The sequence below is a fragment of the Acomys minous genome (assembly GCF_964271855.1).
Source record: "Acomys minous genome assembly, chromosome: 4".
NCBI lineage: Eukaryota > Metazoa > Chordata > Mammalia > Rodentia > Muridae > Acomys > Acomys minous.
Window position 1 is genome coordinate 96,195,981 of NC_140486.1, and position 21,176 is coordinate 96,217,156.

Consider the following 21,176-nt stretch of genomic DNA (forward strand, 5'->3'; position numbering starts at 1 on the left):
TCGAAAAACCAAAAAAAAAAAAAAAAAAAAAAAAAGATAGATGTTTTAAGTTAATGGAGATGAAATATGATAGATATTGACTTTCACTCAGAAATTTAGACCCAACAAGATAGGAAAGAGGTTTACTTCAAGTTTGCTAGATACAAATAGCCAAATCACTATGGGTGTAACATTTATATAATTCCTGATTGTCTCATGGTTCTTCCTACTGTATTATTTTATTCATATATAATAATATAAATGTATATGTTAAAAAAGAAACAATTTTAAAAAGGTAAAAAAATGTGAGGTGCTGAGGACTGGAGATATAGCTCAGCTGGGAGAGTGCTTGCCTTGCATTCTAGAAGCCCTGGGTTCAATCCCCAGCACCTGGTGGCACTCAGAGGAAGGACAGCAGGTTACCAAGAAGAGACTTGATGCCCTATGAGCATATACAGGGGGAGGAAGTCCCCCTCAGGAACAGTCATAGGGGAGGGGAATAAGGGGAAAATGGGAGGGAGGGAAGAATGGGAGGATACAAGGGATTGGATAACCACTGAGATGTAACAAGAATAAATTAATAAAAAAAGAAAAAAAAAGCGGGGGGAAGAAAGTAAATCCAGAAGATACACAGCTCTGTAACACAAGCACTTGAGAGGTGGAGGGAGGAGGATCTGGAGCACACCGGTCATACTCAGTTACACAAGGTCAACGCCAGCCTGAACTACAGTAAGAGACCCTGACGCAAAAGCAGGAGGGGAAGGGGAGTAAAGAGCTGGCGGAGATGGTTCAGCGGTTAAGAGGCCCCACCCCCCCGCTCTGCCTGCGCTCCTGAGTTTTATCTCCAGCACCCACAAGAGTAGGTCACAACCACCTGTAACTCCAGACCTAGAGCATAGGACATCCTGGTCTGGCCTCCTCAGGCACCTGTGCAGACAGTGGCATATACACACATAGATGAACACATAAGTACAAATATATCTTTTTAAAAACTGAGATGAACAGGAGTAATGGTACACACTTTTAATCCCAGCCCCTGAGAGGCAGAGGCAGGCGGGTCTTTATGAGTTCAAGGCCAGCCTCGGGTACAGAGATAGTTCCAGAACAGTCAGAATTATGCAGACAAACCCTGCTTAAATAAATCAGTCAATCAATCTCTCCAACACCCCACTGGTCCTGACGGGAGATGAAGGAGTGCAGGCATTCACATCTCTCCATCATGGGCAGAGAAAGGGATGACAGAGATGCAGAGGGATGGCGGGCCTCTCTCAGACACACAGGGAGTTTGCACACTTGAATGGCTTTATAAATGGAATTAAATCTACCCCTCCTTCTGCTTTGCCTGCTAGCTAACTTTTTGACCATTTGCTACACACCACAAACTATTTTGAATTCTGAAGTGCTGTAACATGTATTCCTTTTAATAATCGTACAAGTTGGTTCTGAGACAGTACCTTTTTTGCAGAAAAGAAAGCTGAATCAACCAGGCATGCTGACCCCAGAGCACTGGCTTTTTTTTTTCCAGACAAGGATTCAAACTTGTTATGCCGTGGAGGATAACATTGAACATCTTATCTTCCTGCTTCTGTCTCCCAAGTGTTGGGATTTCAGGCATACACCACACAGCCCAGTTTATGCAATGCTGGAAATCAAACCAGCAGTTCCATTGGGAAGCGTGTTAGGACAGCACTCTCCCAGCTGAGCTGCATTGACAGCCTAGCTTCAGCTCTTATCCACAACACCACATACACAACACCCGTGTATGACAAACAAGAAGGAAAGCAGTGTGGATGGACTCTGAAATCAGCATGTTTTACTGAAATAAGCCAGGTAAGGAAAGATAAACATCTCAAGATTTCACTGACCTGTACAATCCACAGTAGCGAAGTGTAGAGACAGTGGTTAGTTACCAGAGGCTGGGGGGAGGGTCCAGAAAATGGAGAGATGGGGAGCGATTCATGGTCAGGTACCAAGTCAGCCAGCTAAGAGAAATAGGTTCTGTATTGCACAGAAGGGTGATTAAACACCACAAAATTGTGTCACTGGTCCAAAGAGCCAGAAGAGAGGATTTTACTCTTCTTGTTACAAGGAAATAATATTCGCCAGATGGTAGACAACCTACATGTTCTGAGTTGCTCTCTGGATAAAGGGTAACCATTCCTATACATCACACCAAACCCCTAAAGATGCCCAACCATTATCTACCATTTTAAAATATTAGTCTAACTGTAGGATGGCAATCCAAAAGGCAAGGATGCAAGCCCAGGGTTACAGAGTGTCTGAGACATGTGGCCACTTTGAAAAGAAGGCTGCTGGGGATGGGGATGGGGTCTTTCCCTGGACCACACAGAAATGGCTCCCAAGACACGGTGCAGAGTGGCCAGGTGCTGAGATGTGGCCCTTCCACATTTAAAGCATTTGCAGAGGGAAGATGGAAGCTGCTGACTTCTTGAATGATGCAGGGAGTCACAAGTCACCTGATGACAAGTGTCACTCCGCCACTTCTCCCAGCCCCTTTGAGGAGGGCACTAGACAAGGTCAGGCAGGTGGAGAGCGCTGGCCAGTAAGTGGGCGGAGCCTATGGAAGGGCTTCGGGAAGGCCTCCAGAGGAAGTGGTTTTCCTTCAGCTTGCTAAGAGCAACAAAGACTCTGGGAAAACAGGATGCTGTGGGAAGGTGGGTGACCCAGAACTTGTAATGAGTGCTTCTTGAACTCAGAAAATGTCTCCTCTCAGCATCATCTTTTAGACTGGAGCCCCAACCCGTAAACAAGGCTCCAGAGTCTTACAGTGTTCCTTTCAGTCAAAATACAGCTTGATCCCATTGAAGGTCTTGTTGCCATGGCTTCTGAGCTCCTTCCTGCTCCTAGACTCTGAGGCCCAGAGATCAGGTTTCCTGAATGACATGTCTACCTACCACAGAGAACAGAGGAAAAAGCAGGAACAGAGATGGAAAATCACAGTTGGTAGGCTGCACATGTGAGTTGGTTTTGTGAGTGCTTGGCTGGCTTCAGGGCTTCTAGGTCACAAAGTGTCCTCCACTGGCCAAGCAGACAGCCTCTGGATTCCTCCCTTGTCCTAGGGTCACTAGCAGGAATAGGGTCCCTGCAGGTTGTTCCGTTTGGTTCCTTAGTTCAGAGATACCCGAAATAGAATCCATGGGAGAAGAAAGGCCAGTCTACAGCATTGCCTCCTTTAGCCCAAGCTTTAGCTTTATGTGGACATTCTCTTTAATCTTACAGCAAAGGCCTTCACGTGTTCTTTATTTTTAATCTCTTAAGTGGCTGTCAGAACCGAACCACGGAACCAGAAGTTCTACACTCAGGACTTAACCTTGTGCTGTGTGTTTTCCCTTTCTTCCCTCATCCTGCAGCTCTGCCTCGGCGACTTTGTAATCTGTTTATTGAAAAGACTAAAGTGATCCGGTTCTACACATAAAACTGAGGCCAGGTTTCCCTCTTGGTGCGCCCACACGTAGCAGGCACAGCAGGGAAAAGGAAAGGGACCCTGACATTTCGTCACACACTTGGCCACCTAAGGAAAAGCAAGGATGCCTAGAGCACCGAGGTTTCTCTCATCCCTCTCCAGCCTGGCAGTTACAGTCCAGGACACTTTTCATGACAGGCAGAACAGCTGGAGGTGGGACAGGAATTGTCACCGAAGCCTTTGAACTCTGCAGAGGTTCCCTGAGGACAGCAGTGTCTCATGACCACCTGCCATGTTGGACAGGAAAGAGCAACAGGGTTTCCATCTGAGGTGAAAGCATTGGGAGCTGGGGAGCGCTTTTGTTGGGCTGGATTGAGAGAGAAGTCAGATAGAGAACCAGCCAAGTGCTCTATGTACTTACTTTTCCCTAGCTCTACTTAAAGATAATTGACAAAACTGTATCTGTGCAGAGCAACCATGAGGTTATAATATATGCATATCCTGGGAGGTGATGGGAGGTGACCGCCACCATCAGGTTAGCCAACACACTTTTATATCAGCTTGTTATCATTGTGTCTGTATATCCCCAGAAGGAATAAAGGCAGTACCTCAGACAAACAGCCACCTTCTCCTGTCCTTTGTAGAATTATTCACTAGCAGAAAGTAGAAATACAGAGTCGATTGAAACATATGTGACACACATACAAAAGAATTGTGCAATACATAGGTGCATGCACACACACACACACACACACACACGCACGCGCACACACACACACAGGCACGCACACACACACACAGGCACACACACGTGCGCGCAATGCATATTTTTCAGGCATGAGAAGGAAGGAAACCCTGCCTCCTGTGAGAACAGGGATAACCCTGAAGGGCATTGTGCTAAGCGAAATAATTCAGGAAGAGAAAGGCAAGGATTGTATGATCACACTTGTAAGTGGAATCTTTTAAAGGTCAAATTCAAAGAGTGGGCTGGTGGCTGCTCGAAGCTGGGATGGGGGAGTTGGGGGTGAGGAGCAGATATGAGTCAAAGGTTGTTCCTTCAAATGCATCAACTAGGTACAGAGAAGGCACGAGAAGTTATGGCTCAAGCTGCCTTTTGTTTCTCACTCTAGATCTGGGCGAATGGAGCTGTTGAAGGAGGTGGACTAAAGTCCCATGCCATAGCCAACTTTATTCAGAGCATCAGACAGTTTATACTCTGGGTTAAGAAGAATCACGTGAGTAAAGTGCACAACCCACAGGGACAAGCTGCACATGGCAAAAACATGGTTTTTTCCATAGAGGCATTTAAACGGATAACAGTAGCCAGATGTACTGAATAATATGAAGTAAACTCACTATGTGCTACCCCAGTACAAAAGCACATTCCATATTAAGAAACTGAGGTTACAGGAAAAAGCAGACTTGTTTTCTTGGAGTTTCCTCACAAGCACACAGCATTCCCCTCACCGGACTCCATTCTTGGACCGTGTTCTGACAGCCCATGAGCAAGCAGCCCTTTCCCCTTTCCAAGCGTTCTCATATAATCTCTAAAAGGCAATTGTGTTGTTGTGTTCACAGTAAAGCTTTGCTTTTAAGCTCTAATCTCTGCTTTGTGCCAAAGAGACATTTGCCATGTTTCCAGTTTGAGTACTACGGTCTTCGGGAGTCATGTCAAAGAGAGAAAGCTTAAATGTAAAGATCTATATGGGAGAGAGAAGTGGGGAGGTTGGGAGGTTGGGAGGTTGTCCATACAGGGCCTGACACCCCTTACTCCTAGCATCAGGAGACGCAGCTTCCAATGCTGCCTTCTCCTTAGTTATGAAAGAGATGTTTAATCGCCCAGAACCTTACATGTCACATGGCAACGGTTCCATAAGCACAGGCTGAGATCCAAAGGCTGCAATGGTCTCCAGGTTTCTTTGGTATAAGAAGAGCATGTCTTATCTGGAGATTTCCCAAGCCACTCTACATGGGAGGTATACTTTAGAAGGTATCCAAATGGCTGAAAGCAACAGGCCCAGAGACGCTTCTAACCCATTCTTAGTTACAAGTTAGAAGATCATAAAAGAGGCTGTAAATGCATCTAAGGCATGGCATTTTTACCACCCGTGTGCCTGGTGTACCCTCAAACCACCAACTCATTTCAGGATCTGAGAAGTCTGAGGAGCACAAACCCAAGTCCATTCAAGTGTCGAACTGTTTAAGAAACACCACAGTGCCAGGCCTACTGTGTCCACTCTTCTCTCCGGGGCAATCCACACTCCCCAGTTCAAAGCTTCCTTTTGCTTGAAAACAAATTTGATTGTATTTTGACTTTTGAAGACCAGAAAACAGCCTTAAAAACCCCCCAGACTCTGGAATTCCCAAACCATTAGCATCAGCAGATTCAGCATCAAAGATACTTCTCTGTCATTTCCCTCCTCCACTGTAGTCCTCAGAGCCATGAGACCGTGCTTAGAGCATCCCTTGGAGGATGTCTAAAATCAACTCAATTCAAAGGAACAAGCTAAAGGTTGGAGAGACGGCTCAGGGGTTAAGGGTACTGGTTACTTTTTCCAAGGACTCAGTGTGTTTCCCAGCATCCACATGGCATCCTAACCATCTGTAGCTCCAGTTCCAGAGGATCCAACACCCTCTTCTGGCCTCCTCGGACCTCAAGCACATGCATGGTACACATACATATGTACATACATAAAAGCAAACACCCACCCATGTAAAATAAAAATAAATCTTTTTCTTAGAAAAGCAAGCAACTGATAGGACAAACAGGTGAATCTCATGGACATAAGGTCCAAAGAAAGAAACTAAGCACAATAGAGTACACACTGCATAATTCCATTTACATGAATAAAAAAAATTTAAGACAAAAAAAAAAACAAACAAACATATGGTGAAAGAGGTCAGAACAAAAGGGTCCCCTCAAGGGTGTTGGCCCAGAGGTTCATGTTGAGACTCTTCTGCAAGATTTACAAGACAGCTATGTAAATATGCACCTATATAAATATACACCTAACTAGAGTTAAGGGATATGTACTTTAATGCAAAAAGAGTTGTACTTTAACTAAGTCATAGAAGTATTTCAAAGGTACAAGTCCATTCCAAGAGAGAAGCCGAGTGGCTGAGATAGGTCTGGTGACCTTAGTATTTCAGGATGATGAGCAAAGGAGACTGAGCAAAGAACGCAGAGCTGAAGAAGGAAGCGATGTGGGAAGGCATGTGAAGCCACTTAAGTGACTGAGTGGTGGGAAGGAAGGGTAGAGAGGATGGTGGAGGGAAAAGGCGGTCTCGTGTGCAGAAATGACATACAAGAAAAGGGTGTGTGTGAGAGAGAAAGAGAGAGACAGACAGACAGACAGACAGACAGACAGAGACAGAGAAATTTGGTAAGGTTTTTAGTTTCTTTTCCCATTGCTGTGATAAAACCCTGACAAAGCAACCTAATGAAAGAAGGGCTTGCTTCAAGTTGACATCCCTGCCAAAGGGCAACGGAGGTATAAAAGATCAGAAACGTAAAGTAGGTGGTCACGTGGAATCTAGTCAGGCGACAGGGAGAGATGAATGAATGTCGGAACTCAGTTTTCTTGGAGTTATGAAGTCCAGAACCCACTGCCCAAGAAGTGGGCCTGCCCATGGTAAGGACAGCTCTTCCCACAGCAGTTAATCTAACCAAGAGGATCTTGGCTCTGTCAGTCTCACAGCTCTGCCCACCTCAGTGAGCACCTCCAGATGACCATTGTAGCCTTTCTTGTGTGTGTTTGTGTACTTCTTTTCCCTCCATATTTGATTACAAATGCCCTAAGCACAGAATATTAGTCTGCTCACATTAATCTATTTAGAATTGTCTACACTCACTTCCCAGGAAGTGCACACATTTGGGGCTCACAAGGGACAGAATACAGCATGTGTGTCCTGGTGTTGAGAACAGCTCCCTCTGTGAAGAGAGGCTTTGATACAAGGTCCACAAAATGCATTGCCTGGAGTCTGGGGCACTCTGCGTGTGTAAGGGTGGCCAAAATAAATTGTTTAAAATTCAAGAAGACATTCCAGGGAAACAGAGACTAGATGAAGAGAGCCCTACTGGCAATAAAGCAGACAGCAGAGGACCCAGACGGCAATCTGAAGGAGGAAGACAAGGTTGCCTTGCCCTCATTAGATGAAATAACACAGGGAGGCAGCATCTTTAAAGATGTTTAGAAGTTGCCTGTGCACTCGTGAAATTGCTGGTGGCGGTATTAGGATTTCAGAATACACAGAGTGAGCCCATGAGAACAGCTCAATTGGCAATTAGGACAGCGCTGGGTCATAGGCAGGCTTTTTCTTTCTCCAGCAATGAGTCACAAGCTGCTAATTAAGAAATCAGTGACATGTCAAAGGCTTGCTAGAATCTAATGGTCTGTAGCCCTTGGTGGTGATGACTAAGAAAAGTTGCAGGTTCAGGATTTAATCTTTAACTTGATTTCCCGGGGTGATGAAAGGATGAATAGAAAGATGGTTGCTTCATTCTTTGGTGGATCCTATGTGTTGGGATATATGTAATATGGTAAAGCAAGGGGAATTAAGAGTTTTAGCCCTCTGCACTTGGCTTCTGCCCACACCACACCAGCAGCAACACTTAAGTTAGTAGACTTCGCATACAGATGGGTTCCTTAGTGAGACGTACTGGAACCCACGCTGGTCAGACCCCATGTGTAATGACCATGTCAAAGGCTCATAAAGGAAGCTGCATGTGTGGCTCAGTTGATAAAGCACCTACCACAAAAACATGAGGACCTGAGTTCAGATCCCCCAACCCCCGTGTAAGACGCCAGGCCTGAATCCTACACAGGAGGTTCCGCAGAAGCTATCTATTCTGCCCAATCAGTGAGCTCTGGGTTCAGTGACTATGGTGGCTCTGATGAGCACTGCCCCTATAGGCTCATATGCTTGAATGCTTGGCTCCCAGTTGGTGGAACTGTTTGGGAAGGGTTAGGAGGGGTAGTCTTAATGAAGAAGTGTGTCACTGGTGGAGGGAGAACTTCAAGATTTCAAAACCCCACTCCATTTCTAGTTAGCCTGCTGCTCTGTGTTTGGGAGTCAGATGGAATCTCTCAGCTACTGCTCTGGCACTTTGCCTGACTTCCTGCTACCATGCTTCTGAAACTGTAAGCCCCCATTCTATAAGTTGCTTTGGTTACCGTACCTTTGCCCATCAATAGAAAAGTAACTAAGACAGCGAAAGATCCTGTCATGGGGGGGTGGGGGTGGAAACAAATGTGTGTGTGTGTGTGTGTGTGTGTGTGTGTGTGTGTGTAGTAATAGAGAAAGACACCCTGACATCAACGTCTGTCCTTAACATGAATCTGCACATACATGCACACATACCTAATACAGGAGCATTTGTGCATGTGTGCACATGTACACACACACACACACACACACACACACACACACTATACAAAAATGTAAAAATGAAGCTCACAAAAGGAGGCATAACAAAATCAATTTGCACACATGAATTTGGAGGTAAGCGTTAAGCAGACCTGGTTTCCTTTCTGGAACCCAGCAACCTCAAGCTTCCTACCTGCTCTGAGACTTGCTTTCACCCTTTTGTATAATGGTCATTCCTATAGTGCCTATCTCACATGACAGCTGAGGACAGTAAGGAACCAGAGTACGGTGAAGGCTACATGTACTATGTAGGCCTGAAGAAATGCTAACACACATCTGCTAAGATTGCTGTTGGTTTAATATCCTCTGAGATGGCTGTGGTAGCTAATGTCGATTGGACCTAGGATCATGTAAGATATGTGCCTCTGGTGGGGTTGTGGCGGTGAATTTCCAGGAGGAAGTCATGGAGGGAGAAGACCCTCCCCCAGAATGGGTGGCACCTTCACAAAGACAAAACCATAATAGCTCCACCACCTGCCTTGTGGCTGGTGAGTTCAGCTCTTCCAGTGTGCTGCCACCATCCCACACTGTCATCCCACAGATCATCTTCAGTCTTCCAGCGTGGACTGGATACCAGCAGCCAGTGCCAGGTTAGGAATACTGAAGCATTCAGCTTCATGTCTGAGCAGCTACCATGTTCTCATCTCCTGCATGCAGACAGCCATCAATGGAGTACCCAGCCCCTGGGAGTAAGCCAAGCAAATGCCCTTCATGATACACGTTCATTCTATCTGTCCATCTCTCCAGAGCATCCTTGCTCATCCTGGGAGGGGGGGCCATGATCCCTTTGGGGGTCAAATGACCCTTTCACAACAGTCACATATCAAATTCCCTTCACACCAGATGCTTACATTACAATTCATAACAATAGCCAAATTATGGTTATGAAGTAGCAACAAAAATAATTTTGTGGTGGGCATCATCACGACATTTGGAATTGTAGTAAAGGGTTGCAGCATTAGAAAGGTTGAAGGCCACTCTTCTAGAGACTCCCAATACAATGTCTTCTAACTGAATCATATTTCTTTACACAGATTGAACCATTTGCAGTCATTGCTACATCCATGGAGAAAAGGCATAAATGAGTTGGTCCTTTCTTCATATTTAAGACTCCATGGAGGAAGCCAGTTATGACTTGGCAGGAAGCCATTAAGGGTCCACAGAGGAGATGCTCTCCAAATATTACACTTGATTGTCAGATGATAACTGTAAAGCTGGCCAGGACCTCTGAGACAAGATCTTCCATTAGCCTTGATTTCTCTACTGCTAGTGAAGAAAGCTCCTCTGGACTATGGCTGGGATACTGCAGTGAGAGTCAGGCCTCCTGACACAGCTCTGCCAGTCTCTCACAGTCTTGATTTCCATGAAACTCAGTGAGAAAGAGATGGAGCTGCCTCCATCACTCACTAAGAAAATTGTCGGCTTTTTTCGTGCCCAGAGAGTAGTCATCTCACCTTGCTTAAACTCAACGGTCAACTTGATGAGATCTGGAATCACCAAGAGATAGCCTCTGAGTGCACTTGTAAAGGGATTTTAATCCAGCAACATGGCTACTCTGGATGGAATGCAGACACACCCTTAGCACACATCTTTAATCCCAAACAATGAAGGTAAAGTTAGTTGGTAAAAGGAAGCAGCCATGTTTGAAAGTGATGTCTAATTGAGAGTCAGACAAAGTGACAAATCAGAGAAAGATTTGACAGAATAAGATATGTCCAACTCTCACAAGAAGAAGCAGTCTTACAGAAACGGGTTGAAGAGAGAACAAGCTGGACACAGGTGAAGGCAGAGGGAGCCAGAGAATGAGAAGGATCCAGAAGATTAGAATAGATTGCCAAATTTAGTATGAAGCCAGGCAAAGCAATTCAGTCATCAGAAGCTGAGAGAAGCCAGTTTGAATCAGTCTGGCTTGAGTCAGAACAGCTGAGTTTGAACCAGCCAGCAAGAGTTCAGAAAGAGCTAGAAAGGGTGAGCTTATTCATCAATAAGTCTCAGAGGCTGAAAACATTCTAGGCATACATTAGACTGTGTGAAGGCAAGAAGCTTCCAGGATGAGGCCTCTGCTAGCAGATATAGGTAGTAAGCATCAGAGACAACAATTACATCAGGCAAAGAAAAAATACTTTTACACATGCTTATGATAGATTCTCTGGATAGGTGAATTGAACTGGGAAGACTTATGCACCATGAATGGCACCATTCTGTGGGTGCACAAGGGTAGATTGAGCGAAGTGCAAACATGCATCACTTTCTGCCTCTTGATGGTAGATGTAGCATAGCCAGCTGCTTCACGTTCCCACCATGTTGAACTATCACTTTCAACTCTGAGTCAAAATAGACCTTTTCTCACTTAAGTTGCTTCTGTCAGAGTATTTTTATCATAACCTCATGAAAACACAGTAAGATAAACAGTCTAGCAATGACAATGTAAGAGGTGAGCATTTCTGCAAGGCTGACAGATGTCAACAGAGATCAAGCATGAAGTCACTGTCATGTCCATGCAGATGACAAACACATATCAATATATATAATGTCCTTCCATAAACAAAGCCATACCTACAGGCTCTCACCTGAGCACCGGAGTCATGGGCCAGGGCATTGTGGACCACACAAATAGTGTCTGGTGACAGTGTTCATTGCCAAACCAAAGTAGAATACTAAAAAGAGTAAGGAAAAGATCATCATGTGCATGAAAGAAGTCTCAAAGTCTCAAAAATTCATGTTCTTACTCATGTATCTTCTTGGGTCTTAATGTCTTCATGTACATAGAGATTTTTATTTAAGACAAAACAAAACCATTTTAGACTCACCAATAGGAAAGATGTTTTCTTCAAGGTTACCAAAATACAACTAGCCAAAACACTATGAATGTAACATTTATCTAATTCCTGATTGTTTCATGATTCTTCTTGCTATATGTAGTTTATTTTAATTATGTTTAATAATATAAATGTATATGATAAAAATAATTGCTAAAAAAAAGAATAAAAAAAAACATAACCAAAGACTAAGGAGATAGCTCAGTTGGTAAAGTGCATTCCTTGTGAAAAGAAACAGCTGTGTTCCATTCCTACATCCATGTTTTAAAAAGTAGAAAGCCAGACCTGATGGCATGGCTACATGTTGGCATGGCTAATACTTGTAACCTCAGCACTGGGGAGGCAGAGACAAGTGTGTCCCTGGGACTCGCTAACCAGCCATCCTCAGCTAGGTGAAGAGAGCCAGATCAACAAGAGATTTTATCTCAAGATATGGGAGGGACCTGAGGTACAACGCCAAGTTGTTCTCTGTCCTCCACATGCACGATCGCACCCCCCGCCCCACACACACACAGATGAAAGCACATCCACAGGCATGCACACACATGAACAAGCACACATATTCAAACACACACACACACACACACACACACACACACACACACACACACATACCAATAACAATAACAACAACAATAATAATAACCACTAAGCATGATGGCTCACCTTTGCAATCCTCTGCACGCAGGAGGCTGGGGCAGGAGAATTGCCATGAGTTTGAAGCCAGCTGTAGTGGAAGGCCCCGTCTCAGAAACACAAATGGACGAGTTCTGTTCACAAAGCAGGAGGCCTGAAACACCTTCATTTCTATTCGGGTGGCTGAAATCATTTCTGACTGTCAACATGCTATCCGGGGCCAGTCAGAGCCAGAGTCATGGGGTGAATCTAACCAGTGATCTGTGCGTTGGGCTTATCTGACATGGACTGACCCAGAAGCAGGGAGGGAAGGGGGGGATGATATCTCACTGTACAACCGTCTCTGATGATGGCGATGGGCAAGCAACACGCCATTTCATGCTCCTAGTCACAGTCTCCTCCCCATCTGCAGTTTATTTGTTCTTTCATGTGTCTCCCTGTAGCAGCTACCAGGAAGCTGATGTAGCAAGAGCCAAGCGGAGAAGGAAAGGTGGGCAGGCAGTCCTGCTTACCCAAGGCTCTCCCTGCTCCCCTGCCTCATAGTACCCTCTGAGAAAGCCTCATCGGTTCCTCAAACAGCCTCCCAACGTTGAGTTCATCAGATCCTTTCCTGCCATGAAGATTTGTGATGGTGGTGGTGGTTGTTGTTGTTGTTGTTGAAACTCTTACACACACAGCATGAGTTTGTCCTTCAGAAATAATTGGAAAGTATCCAGGAAAATATTTACTGAAAAATAAGCACTCCGTGAAACCTGATGCTGGGTCTGTGGGGGTAGCTATTTAAAACAATAACAAAAAATATCGATTGAGTATGTGTGTGTGTCTCTGTGTGTGTGTATGTGTGTGTGTGTGTGTGTGTGTGTGTGTGAGAGAGAGAGAGAGAGAGAGAGAGAGAGAGAAGTTGAACATTTTCAAAATCAAATTTAACCAAGGTAATAAATTAATTTTATATTCCAGTGGCAGAAAAATAAGATCCCTCGTCTGCAAGCCAGGAGAAATACAAATTTATTTGTCATCTTGGGAAGATGCCAGAGGCCAATAGGTGGGTGAGAGAGCCATTTTTCTTTCTTAATCTTTTTTTTTTTTTTGGAGGGGAGGAGTTTATTTTGTTTTGTTTTTGTAAACATATATTGCCATGCTTAAACCTCCCTAAAAAATAAAAAATCACCTTAGCCTCTGTCTCGAGCATCCATCTGCTGCCAGGGCAGATGTCATGGAAATTGCGCCTAGGCCAAAAGCAGGGCGTCGGGGAAATGATAAAGTGGTTTCCATGACTCCAGAGAGGGACATTGGTCTCCACACAGAGACATTTGTCAAGTGTCAGGTTGTTTTCCTTGGCTGAGTAGCCTTCCCATTGATACTGAACCCAACCTCAAAACCCAGCTCAGCAGGGCCACTGGCACCTAGTGGATGGAAGATGGACAGGCAGGAAGCTGGCATGCCTTCCCTTGTGGCCTGGACAGCAGAGTCTCAAGCATCAGCTGGGCAAAGGCTAAGAAAGCCTGGCTGGGTGCTGGCCTGGTGGAAAGCTGGCCTGGCTGGGTGCTGGCCTGGTAGATTACTGGCCTGGCTGGGTGCTGGCCTCATCGATTGCTGGCCTGGCTGGGTGCTGGCCTGGTAGAATGCTGGCTTAGCTGGGTGCTGTTTTAGTAGCATGCTAACATGGCTGAAGGCTGCTTTGGTAGGGTTCTGGCCATTACCCTCTCTCCTACAAGGTTCAGTAGCGTCCTTCTGTTTCAAAATTCCCCTTTTCTCATGAAACACATTCCTCAGCTGAGCAGCCACTGTAATAAATAACTGTAAATAACTGGAATTGATCAAAATAAGTTTTTAAAAAGTGTAAAAGAAGGGGAACTAATTAAGAAGAGGAAAATGGTTGATCAGGAGTTGGAAGGGACAGGTGAGGGTAACAAGGGTAAATGTGATGGAAATACATTATGTGTGTGTAGAAAACGGCACGATGAAACCATTACAGTGTACAATTAATACACGCTAAGAAAAACGTCATTTTTAAAAGCCACCTCTTGACCGCAGCCTCTCTCAGGCTCATAGCCTGCTCTCCAGCCTCACTCTGCCCAAGCATCCAGCCTTGGCCTCCTTGGACCTGTCTCAGGCCTCTTACCTTACTGTGCCCTCTGCCCGGAAGTCTTCCCCCTAAAGTTCTCCGGGCTTTCTCATCAAACCTTCAGGTCTCCTGTGGCCGTGGATTTAAAGGTGCATCCCGGCCCTTCCTTCTGATGTTCCCATAGTGTTCGGTGCCATCTGACACACAGGTTATTTTCCATAACTAAACTGTTGTCAGTGTCCCACTAGGATGCAAGCTCTCCAAAGACAGGGGCTGTTTTTACTGCTGTCGCCACCGCACGCAGCTTAGCAGCCTTCATAGAAAACATCCAGTGTGGTAAACAGCAAAACCGCCAGTTAGATTCCAAGACTACCTGTGAACAGGAGTTTATATTCCCACCCCCAAACACACACACACACACACACACACACACACACACACACACACACACACACACATACACACACACCCCGTTATCAACTCCCCATCTGATGCTGATCTCTTGTACGGGCCAGAAACAGTCCTACAGTCCTGAGAGCTTCCCTACAGGTTTTATTCAGTTTATTAGGACCTCAGCTTTTCCATTGGATCTTCAAGGCAGAATGTTTTAAAATGCCAGGTATCTTGTGACTATGGTAAAGGCTTCATCAAACCAACCCATCCTCTTCCAGACCCGCGGCTGTGCCACACTGGGCCGCTGTGAGCAGAGTTCCTCCACCATCTAGTGGATGGCTATAAAACTACAGCTACAAGGAAGCCAACGTCCTCCTTCCACGCATGCGCGTGAGAAATGCCTGCTTTTTGAGGTCCCTTCCCTATCCCCAAATCACCTCTCCTCATCCCCTCGCCAGGCCTCGGTTTCCAAACGTTCCTTGGCTAGAAGTGTTTTAAGTTAATGATTCTCTCTCATGAAAACCAAATTTTTTCCTGGCCCACAAGCAAGCCTCCATCCTTCAAGAAGCGCTGTGAGGAATAGAGGCATGACCCTAGAAGCAATGTTGGAGGCTGGCACATAGCCCACCCCCAAATCAAGCCTGATGCACCAGCTTGGGGAATCCTAACATATGCCTTTCGAGCCAGGGTCAGAACCTGGGTGCTAAGCATAAGCACTCCTGCAAGGTGTAATCACCAAACTAGAGGTTCAGTCTTTCTGGCTATCACGACCAAGAAACCTGACCTGCATGTCCTTGTTTAAAGAGCAGAGGTGAAAGGTTGGGTTTGTTAGAAAGCAATTAGTAGAGGTACATACACGGACATGAAGGGGCAGGTCTGCGACACAGGCGGTGTGGCGGGGAGGGGAGGGCTTCAAATTCAACTTCACAAGTATATGAATCCGTTATGCTCCACCTGCCTAACTGTTCGTGACATCACAGAATTCACTCAGTGTGCTGAGGTTGAGGAGGGAAAGAGGGACCATGAAGTAGCTGGTTCACCTCAGCTCAGCCTGTTTGACAACAGGCACCAGCTGTCGGGAAAGAGCTGCGGGTGGGGCGGGGCTGTTGAATGAAAACTGAAGGAGGTAGCTTGCTGTTGTAAGACAACCCATTTGAAAAGACCCCGTTCCTGAGTTATGGGAAGGAATCATATTAGCCAAGATTTTTGGAGACTGTTTTTCTTTTGTGGTCTCTACAGAAGAAATTAGATAGAGCATAGAGTCTTTTTTTTTTCTTGTTTTTTTTTATTATTATTAATTTATTCTTGTTACATCTCAATGGTTATCCCATCCCTTGTATCCTCCCATTCTTCCCTCCCTCCCATTTTCCCCCAATCCCCTCCCCTATGACTGTTCCTGAGGGGGATTACCTCCCCCTGTATATGCTCATAGGGTATCAAGTCTCATCTCGGTAACCGAGCATAGAGTCTTAAGATTTAAACTTCAACCTGGTATATGTGAATTACCACCGGAAGGGAAAGGAGGAAAACCCACAGGAATGGAGAGCTGAGGAAAGCACAACCCCGTCACACAACAGGCACCTCAATCGACTAGCACCCTTCAGCAGCCAGCTACATGATCTTGGGCTCAACCTCTCTGGATTCCATGTCCTGCCCTGGGAAGTGATATGCTGAGCTGTGAAAAGCAGTTTGGTGACGCCTCAAGAAGCTCGACACAGAGTTTCCGTGTGATCCTGGCTCCTGCTTTGGGATGCACACCTCAAAGTGAAGGCAGGAACTCTAGCAGAAGTCTGCACTGATGGAGGTGCAGACACCCCAAACACCAAGTAACCGAATAAGCAAATTGCGGCCTGTGAGATGGGTCATCATCATGATTTTAAGGAAGAAGGGCACGGAGGGAGTGATGCGCTGAGTAAGGCCACTTACTGAGAACCAGAGCCCAGTTCCCTGCTCCTAAGTCAGGTAGCTCACAAGCCTGTGTAACTCCAGCTCCAGGGAATCCAACATCATTTTCTGACCCATGTGGGCACACGAGCACATGAGTGTGTGGGCACACAGTACAAACACAGAGACACAAATTTAAAAATAAATCTTCAAAAAAGAAAAAAACCAAAGAAGTTCTGGTGCCCATTAGAGCGTTAAACTGAAGGCATCAATGGTAGAAGGTATGAGTTGGGTCCTAAAGGACAAACAGGTCTTCACGGAGGTTCCTAGAATAAGGTAATATGCAGAGAGCATTGAGGGTTGTGAGGAGGTGGAAAGGGGGGTCTCTGTTTCATATGTGTATAATTTCTATTCAAAATTAAAGGTGGGAGCTGCTGAGATAGCTCAGCTCTTAGAAACTCTTGCTGCTCTTCCAGGGGACCTGTTTGATTCCCAGCACCCATCTTGAGTGGCTCACAGTTGCTTGTAACTCCAGGTCCAGGATAATCCAACATCTTCTGATCTTCACAGGAGCTCATGTGTGTGTGAAAATTAAATATATACGTGTATATATACATACATATATACACACTATACACACTATACATATATTGCATTATATACATATATGTGTGTGTTGACATATATAACTATGTCATACACACACACACACACACACACACACACACACACACACACACACACATACACCCAGTCAGTGGTGGTACATGCCTTTAATACCAGCACTTGGGAGACAGAGGTGGGTGAATCTCTGACTTCGAAACTAGCCTGGTTTCCCGAGCAAGTTCCAGGACAGCCAAGGCTACACAGAGAAACAATGTCTTGAAGAAAAAGAAAAGAAAAGAAGGAAGGGAGGGAGAGGGAGAGAGGGGAGAGAGAGAGAGAGAGAGAGAGAGGGAGAGGGAGGAAGGGAGGGAGGGAGGGAGGGAGGGAGAGAGAGAGAAAGGCAATGTTACTATAAGAAGTAAACCCACCAGCACTGAGGGAAGCAGAGGCAGGCATATTTCTGTGAGTTTGAGGCTAGCCTGGTCTACAAAGTGAGAACAGGAACAGCCAGAACTACACAGAGAAATCCTGTCTCAGAAAAATAAATAAATAAGCAAACCCATAGATCAATAGAGTGGCGTTAATCAACTTGATGGTATCTAGACTCACCTGGAAGTTGGCCTATATCTTAACTGTGGGAGGCACCATTCCCTGGGCTGGCAATCCTGACTGTACTAAATGGGGACAGTCAGCTGAGCATGACAACTCATAGCTCTCTTCCTCTTACTGAGGACGTAAAGTGAGCAGCTGCTTCAAGCTCCTGCTGCCTTGACATCCACACCACGATGGACTATGGTCTGAAACTATGAGCCAAATCAAAACATTTCGTCCTTTGTTGCTTTGGTCAGAGTATTTTATTGCTCCAACAGGAAATCTGAGAAAATAGCAGTGTAACAGAAGATGATCATAGGTGAAAGATGGAGAGAGAATGACAGAGAGTTTATAGACAAATATATAAGCAGAGAAAGAGAGAGAGAGAGAGAGAGAGAGAGAGAGAGAGAGAGAGAGAGAGAGAGAGAAGGAGTGTTGTGATGGCTAACCTGGACAGTCAATGACACACTTGGAAAGAGTTGCATTTGGTCCATGTTTATTACACTGTTATAAACTGTTATTTAGCCTCTCCTCCAAAACACCCAGTGCCTGTATCATATTATCTACAGTGCTGCTGAACTGTAGGCTCATGCGCTGTGTTCGAAGGTTGAGTTCAATAGACTTTGTGAGCCTAATTGGGGTGGTTTTGTTTATTGCTGTAGCGCAAAAGGGGGAAAGTGTTATAATGAGTTGACTAAGGAAGCAGTCTCATAGTTTTCCTCAGCAGTCACCTCTATCTAAGACCAGTTACGTCTCCTGAGAAATTCCTGTGGGGATGGCAACTTCCTTATCCTGTAGATGAGACTAGAGCCTCTAAAATATACTCTTTCCCCCCCCTCCCCATTTTTAATGTCAGAGAATGACTGTTTTTCTTCCCATTTTAATCACTATGGACCATTCCAAAGCCAGGAAAACCTGTGTATTGGGAGGAGGCTGGGACACCATGGGAATGACAGTGAACAGAATGCAGCCATTTGCCAAAATTGCGATCTATGGAACCTAGAAGACCATTCTGCAGCCTCACTAGGAGACTGACAGAAAAGGAAAGGCAAAGAAGACATCAATGACATAGTTCAAGACAGTGAGAATTCCGAGGTGCATCTGGACACTGAGGACTCAAGTCATGAGGAAATCTGCACGAAAGAGGAAATTGTCCCACCAGCCATGAAGAATGCACGAGATTCTGACCAATGGGGAAGAGGCAAGGCTATCCAGGTGCACAGCACAGCAGCAAGTCAAGGATTCACAGATTCGGGCCAGGAAGCATCACTGCTTGTTCCATGGAAATGGCACAGTCTTGGATTTAAATACCAGTCTCCTAGCATCAGCTTCTGCAGCTCCATCCTACTCTACTCAACCTCCCCACCAATGCCCAGCTCTCATTTATGGACCAGGACTCGGCCTGGAAGAGGGGAGTGATGCTTTGATGTTTCACATAGCCAGGTGGTCTAGAGCAGAATTCATGTCCATGGTATCCTCAGACTCTATGTCCCCCACATTCTCATCTGACTGCAGCTGAAGGTCCTCATGAGGAAAAAGAGGAATCTTTGACTAGGCAGGTTAAGTTGAGGTAAGGTATTCAAAAGCTTCAAATGCAGGATTAGGGAGCTGGTTGAGAAGTTAAGGGCGTTTACTACTCTTGCAGAGGACTCAGGTTCAGTTCCTAACACCTACACTATAAATGTATCTTTTACTTGCCTATATAATTATTGCCTCAGAGGCTTACTGTCTCTGTCTGCTAACCTAGGCCTAGTCCTGGAAACTTCTAGCCTTCATACAATCTAATGTAGGCCTAGAATGTTCTCAGCCTCTGAGACTTATTGCTGAATAAGCTCACCCTTTCTTGTTCTTTCTGAACTCTGGCTGGTTGGTTTAACTCAGCTGTTCTAGCTCAAACTCTTCTCCTAGATGACTGATTCAATATGGCTTCTCTCAGTTTCTCACTGAATTGCTCCTCTACTTGGCCTCAAACTAACTCTAGCAATCTGTTTGAAACTTCTGGCTCCTTCTCATTCTTTGGCTTCCTTCTGTCTTTACCTGTGTCTAGCTTGTTGTCTCTTCAACCTGTCTCTATAAACCTCCCCTGGTAAAACTTGCCTCTGAATTCCACATACTGAGCTGCCATGGACTCAAGTCCACTGCACTGCCTCTCAGCTCACTGACTCAACAGAGCTGACTAGAACTCAAAGATCTACATGCCTCTGACTGCTGAGTGCTGGAATTAAAGTTATGTAGCTTTACCTTTACCTGGACCTATGCTTTTTTTTTTAAAACCATAAACTTGCTCTATACCAGGCTGGCCTTGACCTCAGAAATCAGCTTGCTTCTGTATCCTGGGATTAAAGATGTGTCTGTATTCCAGCTGGATCACACAGACCTAGAAGGTCTTTGGATGTGATTTCTTTCCAGAGCAGCCATGATCTGAATAAAAATCCCTCTAACTGCTGGGTGCTAACAAACAATTGTGACCCCAGTTCCTAAGAATCCAACATTCTCTGCTGGCCTCTGTGAGCACTTCATGCATGTGGTGTTACAGACACACATCTGAGCAAGACACTCACACATGTAAAATGAAAATAAACCTTTTCTTTAAAGCCTCAAATATTATGTAATGAAGCTTCAGATGCGTCACTAAGGCAACGGGAAGCCACTGGAGGCTTGTGAAAAAGGAATGGCATGGCGAAACAGTGTTGTGGAAGGCTGAGCTGACAGCAGTTGGGCAGTGTGCGGGAAGTGAAGCAAGCCCCCATGTGACTGAGGACCCAAAGATACCTCAGTAGCAATTGGATAGATATAGTTCACCCATCTTCGGCCTTTAACCATAATATACACCCCAGATAAAGAGCTACACTGTCCATGATCTCCCCCCTGGAATTAAATTTAAATGTTGGTATATATCCCACTTGTTTGTCACACTTTGATTCTAATGGCAATACTTGAGGCTCTACTTCATGAGCAGGACCTCCTTACTGTTCCTGGGGTGGGTTTGTGTCTAAAAGCAAGGCAAGGAAATTGAGGTCCTCTGAGCTCCAAGCCCACAGGCTTTTCTTACCCGTGATAGATAAGATGTGAACATAACAGTCCTCTCGGTGGCCTGGAGTCCAGCATCTCTGTGGTGGGGTCTACACTCCAGGGCCTTTGCCGAGTCTAGCAGAAGCTTCCTTCTGTGGGCACTGCCTAGTGGGCCCTGCTGCTGCCTCTTCTATATGTGTTTCTCCTCCGAGGCTTTTCCGGAAGTACTCCTCCATACATCCCTAATGCACACATCCCTATCTCAGGGTCCTGTCTGAGGACTATAACCTGAGACAAAGGAGAAAGTGGGAAGAGCGAAGGAGAGGGTGGAGGTGGTCTG

General features: G+C 45.4%; 1 protein-coding gene across 1 annotated transcript in view; it reads right to left on the reverse strand.

Moving 5' to 3' along the window:
* Nucleotides 1-15,936, reverse strand: part of KCNE4 (potassium voltage-gated channel subfamily E regulatory subunit 4) — a 60,401-nt gene extending 44,465 nt beyond the window's left edge. The window contains exon 1 of the mRNA XM_084780452.1: nucleotides 15,600-15,936. The gene's annotated coding sequence lies outside the window, so the exon portion shown is untranslated. The remainder of the gene's footprint in view (nucleotides 1-15,599) is intronic.
* Nucleotides 15,937-21,176: the final 5,240 nt, after the last annotated feature.